Below are 8,374 nucleotides of genomic sequence, written 5' to 3'. Positions count from 1 at the left end.
GAGAGCAGCCTCCAATATTTAGGGTTGGCTGTGCTGCAGCCTCTGATGTTTAGGGTTGGCTGTGCTGGTCCTCTGCTTACTCCAGTCCCTTAGCAGTGAGATTCAGACAGCAGAAAGGAGCGAGCGCCCAGCAGGGAACAGAGTGTGACTTGGTGCAGTCGAAGTGCTCCACGGCAAGAAACCCAAGTGGAGACTCCAAGAGACCCAGCCCTCTTTGGTCCTGCAGGCACACAAGACACTAAGTGAGCCAGGACCTGCCAGCCTTTGTGCTTTGAGAGAGTGTGGAATCCTTTACTAACAAATACATACGGTTTTCAACAACACATTTAATAGTTTCCTTATCACACATTAAAAAAAATAAATAAATGTTTCCTTTTGTTGCTGGAGTAAACACCATGACCAAAAACAACTTTGAGAGGAGGTTCATGTTAGCTTACTGGTTACAGTCCATCATGAAGGAAAGCCACAGCAGGAGCTGAAACAGAGACCATGGGAGGAATGCTGCTTACTGGTTTGCTTGGGTTCTCGGTCAGTGAGCTTTCTTACACAGCGCAGACCCACAGTGAGCTGAGTGCTCCCACAGTGAGCTATGTGTTCCCACAGTGAGCTGAGTGCTCCCACAGTGAGCTGAGTGCTCCCACAGTGAGCTACGTGGTCCCACAGTGAGCTGAGCGCTCCCACATCAATCAGGAATAAAAAACAAAAAAGCTTCACACACATGCCCACAGTCAGTCTGATGAAGGCAATTGTTTAGTTGAGATTTGCTCTTTCTAGGTTAGTGTCAAGTTGACAGCTAAAACTAACTGTGACATACAGCAAATTAATTCATTCAGTTACATGCACAAGTCAGAAATTTCTTTGTGTAATCATATCCACACCAAATTCCAGAACATTCCTTCAGAAGAATACCCTGTTTTCTCCTAATTATCCCTGCCTGCAGTCCTGAGCTGCCAGCATCTACTGTCTATAGAGTGGTGATGAGTCTCTGTGACTCACCTCTGTTACTCAGCATCGTGTTCAAAGGTTCAGCCAGATCACAGCATGCATCCACGCTTCCTTCTTATGACTAAACAACAGATTATTTCATCGTGGTGACACTTTGTTTATCCATTCAAGGGAATCTGGCATTGTCATTGTTGCCAGCCTCGTGCCCATAGGGTGCTGCCTCACTGTGCCTGTGACAGCATGCCTGCCTCACTCCACCTGTGACAGCATGCCTTCAAAGGCTGATGATACCAGGTATCCTTTGTGGTTTGTAGCAGTCTGAGTCTCTACTTAAGAAAGTGCCTATTCGGGACCTCATAAAATTGCAAAGCTTCTGTAAGGCAAAGGACACTGTTAATAGGACAAAATGGCAAACAACAGATTGGGAAAAGATCTTTACCAATCCTACATCCGATAGAGAACTAATATCCAGTATGTACAAAGAACTCAAGAAGCTAGACTCCAGAGAACCAAGTAACGCTATTAAAAAATGGGGTACAGAGCTAAACAAAGAATTCTCAACTGAGGAATACCAAATGGCTGAGAAGCACCTAAAGAAATGTTCAGCACCCTTAATCATCAGGGAAGTGCAAATCAAAACAACCCTGAGATTCTATCTCACACCAATCAGAATGGCTAGGATCAAAAATTCAGGGGTCAGCAGATGCTGGCGAGGATGTGGAGAAAGAGGAACACTCCTCCATTGCTGGTGGGAGTGCAAGGTAGTACAACCACTCTGGAAATCAGTTTGGTGGTTCCTCAGAAAAATGGGCATAGTACTACCTGAGGACCCAGCTATACCACTTCTGGGCATATACCCAGAAGATACTCCAACATATAAAAACACATGCTCCACTATGTTAGGAGCAGCCTTATTTATCATAGCCAGAAGCTGGAAAAAACCCAGATGTCCCTCAACAAAGGAATGGATATAGAAAATGTGGTACATTTATATAGTGGAGTACTACTCAGCTACTAAAAACAATGAATTCATGAAATTCTTAGGCAAATGGATGGAACTTGAAAATATCATCCTTAGTGAGGTAACCCAGTCACAAAAGAACACACATGGTATATACTCCCTGATAAGTAGATATTAGCCCAGAAGCTTGGATTAGCCAAGATATAATTCACAGACCACATGAAGATTAAGAAGGAAGACCAAGCCAGGCAGTGGTGGCGCACGCCTGTAATCCCAGCACTCTGGGAGGCAGAGGCAGATAGATTTCTGAGTTTGAGGCCAGCCTAGTCTACAGAGCGAGTTCCAAGACAGCCAGGGCTATACAGAGAAACCCTGTCTCAAAAAAAAAAAAAAAAAAAAAAGAAGAAGAAGAAGAAGGAGGAGGAGGAGGAGGAGGAGGAGGAGGAAGACCAAAGTGTGGATACTTTGGTCCTTCTTAGGGTACAAAATACCCACGGGAGGAGATACAGAGACAAAGTGTGAAGCAGAGACTGAAGGAAAAACCATACAGAAACTGTCCCACCTGGGGATCCATCCCATATACAGTTACCAAACCAACACTATTGTGGATGCTAACAAGTAGTTGCTGACAGAGTATGATACAGCCATTTCCAGAGAGGCCCTGCTAGTGCCTGACAAATACAGAGGGGGGTGCCCTCAGCCAACCATTGAACTGAGCACAGGGTCCCCAATGGAGGAACTGGAGAAAGAACCCAAGGAACTGAAGGTATTTACAGCCCCATAGGAGGAACAACAATATGGGCCAACCAGTACCCCCAGAGATCCCAGGGACTAAACCACCAACCAAAGAGTACACACGGAGGGACCCATGGCTCCAGCCACATGGGTAGCAGAGGATGGCCTGGTCGGACAACAATGAGAGGAGAGGCTCTTGGACCCATGAAGGCTCATTGCCCCAGTATAGGCAAATGCCAGGTCAGGGAAGCGAGGGAGTGGGTGGGTCAGTGGGGGAGGGGGTGTGTGGAATAGAGGGTTTTCAGAGGGGAAACAAGGAAAGGGGATAGCATTTGAAATGTAAATAAAGGTGTCTATTCAATTGCCTTCTCTCTTGAACGATTTAGCCTCTTAATGACTTATAAGAGCTCTTTTGGTAGTTGGGGTATAAGTTTCTTATCAGAGAAATACGTGATGTAAGGTTAGTTCTCATTCTGTTGCCTTTTTTTTTTTGTCTTGTTTTTAAAGATATTTTTTATTTTTAATGATATGTATGTATCCATGTGTGTCTGGGACTGGGGTATGTGTACAGGTACCTATTGACTCCAATAGAGGGCATCAGATCCCTGGAGCTGGGGTTAGAGGTGGTCGTAAGCCACCTGACATGGTGCTGGGACCCAGACTCCAGTCCTCTGTAAGAGTAGCAAGAGCTCTTAGTGCTGAGCCATCTTTCCAGATCCCCTACCCAATTCCCATTTTGAATCAGGTTCTCATGGGGTCTGGGCTGACTGTGAACTCTGTGTAGCAGGGGATAGCCTTGAACTTTTGATCCTTTTGCCTTAGCCTCCTGAGTGCTGGCATTGTGTTTTTTTGGTAATGTCTACTGAGGCACGCAAGCCTTGTACTTTTATGAAGCTCACTTTTTATTTTCATCACTTAGGCTTTTGTGGTTACAGCTAACCAGCCGAGCAGCTCTCAGAGTTCAGTAACAGATTAGCTCATAAAAATAGCAGTGCTTTGCAGACTGTGCTGTGGTGCAGCACAGGCCTGGAACCTGTGTGTCTAATGTGGATCAAGGTGGTGAAAGTTCTCAGGCATCAGAGGGGGAAAGGAAATAGCTTCTGGTTTGGAGGCTGTTCTGTGCAAACGCCACAGTCCCGGGGAAGACAAGCAGGAACTAACCTGCCTCAAGCAAGGACTGCCCCACTTTCTTTTGGGGCCTTCATCTTTGCTGGATTCTCCCACCACTTAGCGGTCCTCACTCTCTGCCTGCTGGCCTGACTACTTTTGACCCCTCAGTTGATGAAGTATTTGTATCCCTTGGTCTATCCATGGCTCACTTGTCTTTCTTCTGAGTGATCTTGTATTTATTTTTTATTGTTGCCATAAACTCACATCAACACACATACACATGAATTTTTTAAAATACCTACTTTAAAGTTCTGCCTCCCACAAAGGCTCCCCGCCTATGAAGAAGCCTCTGCTGTGCTTCACTGACTGTACCTACTGTCCTGTGAACAAAATCATTTCCTGCATGTACCTCAGCCACTGAAGAATTAGCCAGTGTCCTTCACTGCAAACAGAAAGGAATTACTGTAGGGTTTAAGTTTCAGAGTTCAGTGCTCACAAGGACCCAGAATATCTGCTAAGAGAATGGTCTCCCTCTGTCTAGTGACACTTTGGGAGAAAGACTCCAATCATGGAGAGTCTGTTCCCCACAAACAGGAAGGGTGTTCATCACTGCTTCTCCACTGGAATGGCCAATAGCCACAACAGGTGGATTCTCCAGAGCCAAAGCCTCCACTGGGAGCCAGTGAGCTGAACTCTCTCTCTCTCTCTCTCTCTCTCTCTCTCTCTCTCTCTCTCTCTCTCTCTGTGTGTGTGTGTGTGTGTGTGTGTGTGTGAGAGAGAGAGAGAGAGAGAGAGAGATATTTGAGACGAGAGCTTACTACATAGCCCAGGCCAAGCAGGTTGCAAACTTGTGGTCCAGCTACCCTAGCTTCCAAAGGTGCTTCTTTCACCAGTGTATGTCACAAAAGGTCTCACCCTAAACACTAGCATGATGCCCATGATGTAGCCAAGAATGACTTTTGAACTCTGAGAAATCACTGCCTCAGTTCTTCCACGTGCTGGGACTATATGTATGAACCACCGTACCCTGGCCTTGGGTAACATTTGTACATTTGGTTTCTTTGACTTAATTAGACCTATATACAGATTGGCCCTTGTGATTCACTAGGGCTAAAATGAATTGGGCTCATGTGCATACCCTACAGAGCAGCTGTGAGGAAGGACAGCATAGGTATGTCCTACTCCTAAGCAGGGATTTGTCTGCAAGCAAGAGAGCACTGGGTGGCTGAGAACAGCTCACACACACTGGTATCAGCTGTCAGTCATCCCTCTGGCCCTTGCAGCTGGGAAACTTGCAGCCTCTGTCCCTCCTCTCACTCACCCCCACCATCCAGGCAATCATCGGCCACTTCCCGTTTCCCTGGATCTCATATTGATTTGCTTTCCTGAACCACATTCCCACCCAGACCCTCCCCTTCTGTGACTTTCAAACCCCAATTTCATAGGGCAAACTGCCCGGATCTCAGACACATCTGACCTTTTCAGGACTCCAGAACATGTCTCTGAGGTATCTGAGGGTATCTGAGCAGGTTCACAGTCATCAAAGCGCGCCTGCCCTCCTGTGTGCCTGCGGCTTGGGTTGCAGTTGCAGCTGTCACTTACTCCCCTGGGATCCCCTTCCTCCTCCAAGGCCACCCTCAATGGAGCAGTCTTCAGAGCCTTGGCCCCTCCCACCACGGCTGGCTCAGGTGCTCCTCTTTGTGCTCTTGTCAGATACATTTATCACCACTGCATTAAAACCTCTCTCACCGGGTGTGGAGAAAGAGGAACACTCCTCCACTGCTGGTGGGGTTGCAAATTGGTACAACCACTCTGGAAATCAGTCTGGCGGTTCCTCCGAAAACTGGGCACCTCACTTCCAGAAGATCCTGCTATACCACTCCTGGGCATATACCCAGAGGATTCCCCACCATGTAATAAGGATACATGCTCTACTATGTTCATAGCAGCCCTATTTATAATTGCCAGATGCTGGAAAGAACCCAGGTATCCCTCAACAGAAGAGTGGATGCAAAAAATGTGGCATATCTACACAATGGAGTACTATTCAGCCATTAGAAACAATGAATTCATGAAATTCTTAGGGAAATGGATGGAGCTAGAGAACATCATACTAAGTGAGGTAACCCAGACTCAAAAGGTGAATCATGGTATGCACTCACTAATAAGTGGTTATTATCCTAGAAAACTGGAATACCCAAAACATAATCCACACATCAAATGAGATACAAGAAGAAAGGAGGAGTGGCCCCTGGTTCTGGAAAGAATCAGTGAAGAAGTATTCGGCAAAACCAGAACGGGGAAGTGGGAAGGGGTGGGTGGGAGGACAGGGGACGAGAAGGGGGCTGACGGGACTTTCGGGGAGTGGGGGGGGCTAGAAAAGGGGAAATCATTTGAAATGTAAATAAATTATATCGAATAAAAAAATTAAAAAAAAAAACTCTCTCACCACACCTTCGTATACAACATATCACAGGCATTCGTATTTCATTTAATTCTCTGCCTACAGGGGTTTTTGCCTGCATGAATATCTGTGCACCAAGTACATGCAGTGCTCTTGCAGGTCAGAAGAGGGTCAGACCCCCACCTAGGACTAGCGCTACGGACAGCAGTGAGCTAGCTCCATGTGGCGGGCAGGAGTGGAGCTTTGATCTTCTTGAGGACCCGCACGGGCTCTGAGCCATCTCCCCAGCCCCAGAAGACTGGTGTTTGTTATTTGTTTGTTTGCTTGTTTATTTTAGATTATATTAAAGGCAGGCTTATTGGGAAGCAGCTCTGGGGTGGGCAAGTTCATTGTCCCCAAGGACAGAGTCCAGGGAAGTTGCCATGGGAAAGTGAGGGCAGGGGAATGAGAGAGAGAGAGAGAGAGAGAGAGAGAGAGAGAGAGAGAGAAAGAGAGAGAGAGAGAGAGACAAGAGAGCTGAGAGAGGAGAGGAGGAGAGAGCTTTTATTTTATTTTGTTTTGTTTTGTTTTGCTTTCTTGTTTTTGTTTTGGAGACCTGGCTGGCCTTGAACTCAAAAAGATCTGCCTTCTGCCAAGATCTCCAGATTAGGCCACCACCATAGTTTGTAGCCCCAGTGTTTAGCACACAGAAGTGGCTAATCCAGGGAGCACTGGACCAAGGGAAAGAAGGAAGGAAAGGAGAAGAGGAGAAGTGGGGAGCATGAGAAGGCCTCCTGTAGTAAACGCAGAGAGTCTTCTAGCTCTCGCCTCTTTATGCTGACAGCAGCGCGCTATGGGCCTGCTTCCCCACGGCCATGGCCACACCCCAGGTCGGAGCAGTAACTGAGATCCTTAGAGCACACGGCAGTAGAAGATGGAACGCTCCACTCCGGGACCTGGGGATGAAGCTCAGCTGACAGGATGCTTTCCCAGCGCTCGCTCGCACACACGGGTCCTAGGTACAGTCCCTGTATGGAGGACTGCCAGTGTGGTAGAGCGTGCCTGTAGTCCCAGCGCTCAGGAGGTGGAGGCTGGAGGATCAGGTCAAGGTCATCCTTAGACATGTAGTGAGTTGTTGTTCAGCCTGGGCTACACATGCAGATTCTGTCTCAAAAAGAAAGAAGCTAAAGACAACAATGGGGAAAGGAATGGACTTTTGGATCTTAGACCCAACTGACCCCAAGGAGCAGCTTCCGGATATGAAGTACCTCACGAGGAGGCTGCAGGGGATGGGAGCAGCCTGGGCCCTGACTGGGGGTGCAGCAGCAGGGCAGTGCTGCTCAGCTCCAAATTCTCCTATGTGAGAAAGATGGAAGTCACCGTTGTCTAGAACCAGACCATCCTGTACAACTAGTATGTCTTCAGGGTAGTAATGCAGTACTCTCTCTTGTCTACTTTGGAGCCTGCCTGCAGTACATGTGTGTGTCATGTTGCCTGCAACTGAGCACTGACCATTCCCAGCAAATGTTATCCCAGTGAGGAACCTCTGCACATGGTGGTAGCTAGCATGTGAGAAACCAGGCAAAGGGCATACCCCCAGGCAAGTCCTTGGACCCCTCTAAGTTCCTGGCTTTAAAAACTAAGGCTATCTCTGGTGGTGGTGGTGGTGGTGATGGGTGGTGGTGATGGTGTGGTGGTGGTGGTGGTGGTGGTGGTGATGATGATGGGTGGTGGTGATGGGTGGTGGTGATGGTGGTGATGATGGGTGGTGGTGAGAGGTGGTGGTGGTGGTGGTGGTGGTGATGATGATGGGTGGTAGTGGTGGTGGTGGTGGTGGTAGTGGTGATGGTGATGGTGGGTGGTGATGGGTGGTGGTGGGTGGTGGTGGTGGTAGTGGTGATGGTGATGGTGGGTAGTGATGGGTGGTGGTGGGTGGTGGTGGTGATGGGTGGTGGTGGGTGGTGGTAGTGATGGTGGTGGTGGTGGTGGTGGTAGTGGTGGTGGTGGTGGTGGTGGTGGTGGTAGTGGTGGTGGTGGTGATGGTGGTAGCAATAACATGTGCCTTTAATCCCAGTATGGGAGGGGCAGAGGCAGGTGGATCTTTGTGAGTTGGAGACCAGCCTGGTCTATAGTGAATTTTAGGATAGCCAGGGCTACACAGAAGAAACCCTGTCTCGAAAAACAAAAATAACTAAGACTATCTCCAGCAGTGATGGTGGTGGTGCGTACCTTTAATCCCA

This window comes from Apodemus sylvaticus, chromosome 2 (genome assembly GCF_947179515.1).
Source record: "Apodemus sylvaticus chromosome 2, mApoSyl1.1, whole genome shotgun sequence".
NCBI lineage: Eukaryota > Metazoa > Chordata > Mammalia > Rodentia > Muridae > Apodemus > Apodemus sylvaticus.
The sequence above is the reverse complement of the archived record's forward strand: the minus strand, read 5'-3'. Positions refer to the sequence as shown.